Raw genomic sequence first — 8080 nt, forward strand, 5'->3', positions numbered from 1 at the left:
TTGTAGCTAACGAACACTATACAGCTGTGAATGTTCAGGAGTAACAGTAAGTCACTGGCTAGTAGATATTGTGTCCTAAATAGGTCATACACATATAGGAACTTAAAGCTAAAATATCTACCTCACACACTGAACAATAGCAGTAGGGATCATTATTGATATTTAATAAGCATCATATGTCATTAACTATTATGAACATTTAACTTGCACCTCATTCATTCCTCAAAAAATAAAATTTATCAGGTCAAATTTCAGAATCAGAGAGTTCATAGATGCTTTTGCACTAGTTTTAATGGTGGTCCAGGTTCTAACCCTTAATAATTAATAGAAATATTGCACATTTATGAGAAAATCTTATAATAGATAAATGAGAATCCAACCAAAATCTACACAGTCAACAATTACTTTAATATTCATAGAAGAAAATGAACATGTTTTTATGGACAAAGTACAAATTCTTTGAAGATTTGGTCATCATGAGCTTCTGAGATAAACATGTATCTATTTAAAAATAAAGATTGTTATTATGGAATTATGCACTTTTGGTAAACTGGCATCATATCAAAGAACCCTATTCTCCATCAGGGGATGCAACACTTCAAGAGAATATCTGATAGTCATTCCGAAGGTACAGCATTTGACAGTTTGAATTAATGGAAACGGGAATACCCACCTTACATGGGTGGTCCTATTTCATAGACCCTGGTCCCCAACTGAATCAAAACAAGGCTCAGTAGTAATGGTCTACTTTCTATTTCCTCCTTCATGGGGGAATGCATCATGACCAACCCCTTCAAGCTCCTGCAACCACCTGGGAAAGATTGCACCTTGATGCTCTAACCTAATATAAAGCCTTCCTTCCTATAGTTAATTGGGCTAAGTATTTCGTTACAGCAGTGAGATAACTAATGGATTAATTGTAGACTCAGGGCATAAAAATGTTAGTTGGAAAGATCAATCTTCTACTTTGCGAATCTCTCTTGTTTTCTATTACCAACCTGTTATTGAATTTCTCCCCCAGGAACATAGGAGAAGGTAACTGTAGTCTGAATTCATCCTCATTACATATGCATCCATAATTAGTGTCCTGGCTGCTTTACAAAAAAAAATAAAACAAAAACAAAAAAACAAACAAAAATAAAACAACTGAACTGCAGTTTCTTGTTTTTAAGTTTTTTAAAACTTTAATTTAAAAAAAAATACTATCAGCATTTTTTTTATCTGTTTCAACATTGCTTAAATGACATTTCTCATCCATGCAACAAGTGCAGAGATCAGTCATCTTCAGGGTAAAGACATTGCTTTCGTATATCTTCTTTCCAGAGATCATAGCCAGTAACCATGATAAATATTATAATAGAAATATTAATATATATAGAATACATATCAAATGATCAATTCAATTTAGATTAGCATTTTATAGAACACCTAAAAAGCTGAAATTAACAAATTAGCCTTCATGGGAAAATGCAGGTGAAATTTTTCATCTAAATTGTAAGTTTGTATTAGCCATAGGTATAGAAAATATTATTCCATTTTACTATTACTGTTTTTATAAAGAGAGATAAAAGTTACCCCAAATCCTGAATAAACTAAAACTTCAGACAAAAAAAAAAGGTTAGTTCATCTTGTAACCTAAATTGAATGAATGTTTTTTTAATGTTATATAAGAAAGTCTCCACATAATTAATTTGTAGTTTTTAAGTGGGCGTTGCATATTCCTGAGCTAAGCTTTAGAGTTCACAACTTTGAGTGAACTCTATGAGAAAGCACAATCAAATAAACTATGAAGTAAGGATCATTTCTGAAGCTCTCTTAAGTACAGAAAACAAATGGAGAAGAATATATATTGTAAACATAAATTTATATCCTCAGATGAAGGCATGAAATGAGAATCCATACCGAAACTGTGTCACCACACAGCCTGGACTGAGCCCAGTGAATTTCTTTTTCTGTTCCAAGTATTCCTAGGCCTAGGTGTAGAAGCTTCCACTCTGTACAATTTAATATTCCAAGCTGATCGATTCAATCTGGCTTCTCTCCGCTTCTGCTTGGCCTCTTATTAACTTTGGCAATATGTTCTGGCTCCTTCTCATTCTCTGGCTTGTTCTGTCTTCACCTGTGTCTGACTTGATCTTTCTGCAGCCTGTCTCTGTAAAACTGTCACAATAAAACTGCCATAGATACACATACTCTCTCACTTTAGCTGCTCTCAAGTAGTCTGTACTATGCTGTTCTTGTGAGAATTGGGTATATTCTGTCTCATACTCGTTCTGTCAAATCTTTTTCTAATTCACCACTTTGTCTGCCCCCCCCCAATTAAAACTCATTGTTTGGGCTCAAAAATGTGTAATAAGAGCACGTCTACATTTTAGCCAGTGGGATCAAAGTTGTATACTAAAGGCATGTCTGAATTACAACTGAGTCATATCTCTGGATGCAATTCTTTGCTACAGCATCCTTGTCACTGGACTAAATTTTTCTCTACAATATATAATATATGTACATATATGTATATATAATGTAAAGAAGATGGCCACTTTCTCTTGAATTATTGTTTTTATGCTAAAAATACAAAGCAGCATAAATTTACTAAAATTAGGCAGTGTATACATTGGCTTCTTGTTTTTGTGGGTGCAGTAGAAGAGAGTAGGGAGGGCTCCCAAGGCCCCCCCCCTGTTATTATGGAGATCTTGGATGGAAATTGTGAGGGAGATGCTCAGTGTTGGGGGCCAATTTGGGACTGGGACTCCTCAGCAGCCGAAGGCCTCTCTTTTGCTCTCTTGCTGGGGTGGGCATTCCAGAGCTACTTACTCTTTGGAGGTCATGTAGGCCATGAGGCCCAAGACCCTGTTGCTGTAGCATATTCATTGTCATATCAGGAAATAAGTTTTACAAAGTTGTCATTGAGAGTAATGCCAGGCCCACCATCAAAGGTGGAAGAGTAAGAGTTGCTGTCAAAGTCGCCGGGACAACCTGGTCCTCAGTGTAGCCCAGGAGGCCCTTCACTGGGCCCTCGGATGCTTGCTTCACATCTCCTTGATGACGTCATACTTGGCAGGTTTCTCCAGGAGGCAAGTCAGATCCACAATGAATTCATTGGGTTTAGGGACATGGAAGGCCATGCTAGTGAGCTTCTCTTTCAGCTCAGGGATGACCTAGCCCACAGCGATAGCAGCACCAGTGGATGCAGCGATGATGTTCTGGGCAGCCCCTCAGTCATCATGCCACAGCTTCCTAGAGGGGCTATCCAAAGTCTTCTGAGTGGCAGTGATGGCATGGAAAGTGGTCATGAGCTCTTCCACGATACCAAATTGTCACGGATGACCTTGGCCTGGGGAGCTAAGCAGTTGGCGGTGCAGAACGCATTGCTGACAATTTTGACTGAGTTATCATATTTTTCGGGGTTCACACACATCACAAACATGGGGGCATTGACAGAAGGGGCAGAGATGATGACCCTTTTGGTCCTACCCTTCAAGTGGGCCCCGGCCTTCTCCATGGTGGTGAAGATTCCAGTAGATTCCACAACATACTCAGCACCAGTATCATCCCATTTGATGTTAGTGGGATCTCACTCCTGGAAGATGGTGATGAACTTCCCATTCTCAGCCTTGACTGTGCCGTTAAATTTGCCATGGGTAGAGTCATACTGGAACATGTAGACCATGTAGCTGAGGTCAATGTAAGGGTCCTTGATGGCAACAATTTCTACTTTGCTAGATGAAAAGCAGAAGGCAGCCCTGGTAACCAGGAGCCCAATACGGCCAAATCTGTTCACACCAACCTTCACCATTTTGTCTATAGGATGAGGCTAGCAGCACAAGAATATGCAGCTATCTCTGGAACAGGGAAGAACAGAGAGACCATTGACTTCTACAATAACAGTTCATTCAAAACATTTTCTTCTTTCTCTAATTTTGAACCATTTGTCTTCAACGATGTCTGAAAAACAAACTATCCAAGGGATGTTATTCAAAGCATCAAAGGTTTAAATACAATATCAACATGATCTTTCTCCAAGCCATGCAAAGGTGACAACATGATTCCACTGCAAAGAAAAGGAAAGCATGGCTCTGAAATGCAGAACTAGTGAGCTCCAGCATCAAGTTCCTAACCCAGTTTGTCTGATTTCATATACATGTTTTCATGTTTTATGGTGTTTAATTTCATAATTGTGGTTGCAAAACTAGCACATAGTTACTGTTAAAAGTTAATTCTAATTAATTTTTACTACCTAAATAAAACTTGTTAATGTTTTAGTAGAGTAGTTTCTTTCTTTTTTTTTCTTTTTTAATATTTTTATTTTGTATATTCTTTGTTTACATTCCAAATGATTTCCCCTTTCCTGGATCCCCCTTCCCCATATGTCCCATAAACCTTCTTCTCTCCATCACTTCTCCAATCACCTCCATCTTTTTTCTCTGTCCTTATATTCCCTTCCAATGCTAGATCGATCCTTTCCAGGATCAGGACCCTTTCCATACTTCTTCATTGGAGTCATTTGTTATGCAATTTGTGCCTTGGGTATTCAGGGCTTCTGGGCTATTTAATATCCACTTATCAGAGATTGCATTCCATGTGTATTCTTTTGTGATTGGGTTAATATTAGGATGATATTTTCCAGATCAAATCATTTGCCTAAAAATTTTGAGAATTCATTGTTTCTAATTGCTGAGTAGTATTCCATTGTGTAAATATACCACATTTTCTGTATCCATTCCTCCTTTGAGGGACATCTGGGTTCTTTCCAGATTCTGGCAATTATAATTAAGGCTGCAATGAACATAATGGAGCATGTGTATTTATTGCATTCCAGGGAATCCTTTGGGTATATGCCCAGGAGAGGTATAGCAGGGTCCTCTGGAAGTGTCATGTCCAGTTTTCTGAGGAACCTCCAGACTGATTTTCAAAGTGGTTGTACCATCTTACAGCCCCACCAGCAGTGGAGGAGTATTCCTCTTTCTCCACAACCTCGCCAACACCTGCTGTCTCCTGAGTTTTTGACCTTAGCCATTCTGACTGGTGTAAGGTGAAATCTCAGGGTTGTTTTGATCTGCATTTCCCTAATGACTAATGATGTTGAGCACTTCTTAAGGTGCCTCTTGGCCATCCGAATTTCTTCAGGTGAAAATTCTTTGTTAAGCTCTGTACTCCATTTTTAATAGGGTTATTTGGTTCCCTGGGGTCTAACTTCTTGAGTTCTTTGTATATATTGGATATTAGCGCTCTATCAGATGTGGGGTTGGTGAATATCCTTTCCCAATTTGATGGTTGCCGTTTTGTCCTTTTAACAGTGTCCTTTGCCTTACAGAAACTTTGTAATTTTATGAGGTCTCATTTGTCAATTCTTGATCTTAAAGCATAAGCTATTGGTGATCTGGTTAGGAACATTTCCCCTGTGCCCATGTCCTCAAGGGTCTTCCCCAGTTTCTTTTCTATTAGTTTCAGTGTGTCTGGTTTTGCTTGGAGGTCCTTGATCCACTTGGAGTGAAGTTTAGTACATGGAGATAAGAATGGATCAATTCGCATTCTTCTGCATGCTGACCTCCAATTGATCCAGCACCATTTGTTGAAAAGGCTATCTTTTTTCCACTGGATGATTTTGGCTACTTTGTCGAAGATCAAGTGACCATAGTAGTGGGGAATCATTTCTGGATCTTCAATTCTATTCCATTGGTCCACTTTTCTGTCACTGTGCCAATACCATGCAGTTTTTAACACTATTGATCTGTAGTATTGCTTGAAATCAGGGATACTGATTCGACCCGAATTTCTTTTGTTGTTGACAATAGTTTTAGCTATCCTGGGTTTCTTGTTATTGCAGATGAATTTGAGAATTGCTTTTTCTAACTCTGTGAAGAACTGAGTTGGGATTTTGATGGGGATTGCATTGAATCTGTAGATTGCTTTTGGCAAGATGGCCATTTTAACAGTATTAACCCTGCCAATCCACGAGCATGGCAGATTTTTCCATTTTCTGAGGTCTTCTTCGATTTCCTTCTTCAGAGACCTGAAGTTCTTGTCATATGGATCTTTCACTTGTTTGATTAGAGTCACACCAAGATTCTTTATATTGTTTGTGGCTATTTTGAAGGGTGTCATTTCCCTACCTTCTTTCTCAGCCTGCTTATCCTTTGCGGATAGGAAGGCAACTGATTTGCTTGAGGTGTTTATCAGCTGTAGGAGTTCTCTGGTGGAGGTTTTCGGGTCACTTAAGTAGACTATCATGTCATCTGCAAATAGTGATAATTTGGCTTCTTCCTTTCCAATTTGTATCCCCTTGATCTCCTTATGTTATCTAATTGCTCTAGCTAGAATTTCAAGTACTCTATTGAAAAGATATGTAGAGAGAGGACAGCCTTGTCTAGTCCCTGATTTTAGTGGGATTGCTTCAATTTTCTCTCCATTTAGATTGTTGTTGGCTACTGGTTTGCTGTATATTGCTTTAACGATGTTTAGGTATGGGCCTTGAATTCCTGTTCTTTCCAATACTTTTAGCATGAAAGGATGCTGGATTTTGTCAAATGCTTTTTCTGCATCTAATGAGATGATCATATGTTTTTTTTTTCTTTGAGTTTGTTTATGTAGTGGATAGCATTGATTGATTTCCTTATATTGAACCATCCCTGCATCCCTGGGATGAAGCCTACATGATCATGGTGGATGATCGTTTGATGTGTTCTTGGATTCAGTTGGCAAGAATTTTATTAAGTATTTTTGCATCAATATTCATAAGAGAAATTGGCTTGAAGTTCTCTTTCTTTGTTGGATCTTTGTATGGTTTTGGTATCAGTGTAATTGCGGCTTCATAGAACGAGTTGGGTAGAGTTCCTTCTGCTTCTATTTTGTGGAATAGTTTGAAGAGTATTGGTGTTAGGTCTTCTATGAAGGTCTGATAGAGCTCTGCACTGAAGCCATCTGGTTCCGTGCTTTTTTGGTTGGGAGACTTTCTATGACCCTTTTTATTTCTTCAGGTGTTATGGGACTGTTTAGTTGATCTATTTGATTCTGATTTAGTTTTGGTGTCGGATATCTGTCTAGGAAACTGTCCATTTCCTCCAGATTCTCCAGTTGTGTTGAGTATAGGCTATTGTGGTAGGATCTAATGAATTTGTGAATTTCCTCAGTTTCTGTTGTTATATCTCCCTTTTCTTTTCTAAGTTTGTTAATCTGGATACTGTCTCTGTGCCCTTTGGTTAGTCTGGCTAAGGGTTTATCTATCTTGTTGATTTTCTCGAAGAACCACCTCCTGGTTTTGTTGATCCTTTGTATGGTTCTCTTTGTTTCTACTTGATTGATTTAGGCCCTGAGTTTAATGATTTCCTGCCTTCTACTCCTCCTCGGTGAAATAGCTTCTTTTTGTTCCAGAGCTTTCAGGTGTGTCATCAAGCTGGTAGTGTATGTTCTCTCCGTTTTCTTTTTGGAGGCACTCAGGGCTATGAGTTTTCCTCTTAGCACTGCTTTCATTGTGTCCCATAGATTTGGGTATGTTGTGTCTTCATTTTCATTGTGTTCTAAAAAGTCTTTAATTTCTTTCTTTATTTCTTCCTTGACCAAGGTATCATTGAGTAGAGTATTGTTCAGTTTCCACGTGTATGTGGGTTTTCTGTTGTTTTTGTTGCTATTGAAGACCACTTTTACTCCATAATGATCTGATAGGAGGCATGGGATTAGTTCGATCTTCTTATATTTGTTGAGGTCTGTCTTGTGACCAATTATATGGTCGATTTTGGAGAAGGTACCATAAGGTGCTGATAAAAAAGGTATATTCTTTTGCTTTAGGATAGAATGTTCTCTCTATATATATCTGTTAAATCTAATTGGTCCAAAGCTTCAATTAGTTTCATTGTGTCCCTGTTTAGTTTCTGTTTTCCTGATCAGTCCATTGAGGAAAGTGCAGTGTTGAAGTCACCCACAATTATTGTGTTAGGTGCAATGTGTGCTTTGATCTTTAATAAAGTTTCTTTTACATAAGAGGGTGCCCTTGCATTTGAAGCATAGATGGTCAGGATTGAGAGTTCTTCTTGTTGTATTTTTCCTTTGACCAGCAAGAAGTGTCCCTCAGAGTCTCTTTTGA

The 8080-nt window shown here is 38.3% G+C and overlaps 1 pseudogene; it reads right to left on the reverse strand.

Annotated features, from left to right (window-relative positions):
- Positions 1 to 2810: 2810 nt before the first annotated feature.
- Positions 2811 to 3796, reverse strand: LOC127677847 (glyceraldehyde-3-phosphate dehydrogenase-like; annotated as a pseudogene).
- Positions 3797 to 8080: the final 4284 nt, after the last annotated feature.

This window comes from Apodemus sylvaticus, chromosome 2, assembly GCF_947179515.1.
Source record: "Apodemus sylvaticus chromosome 2, mApoSyl1.1, whole genome shotgun sequence".
NCBI classification, from domain to species: Eukaryota; Metazoa; Chordata; class Mammalia; order Rodentia; family Muridae; genus Apodemus; species Apodemus sylvaticus.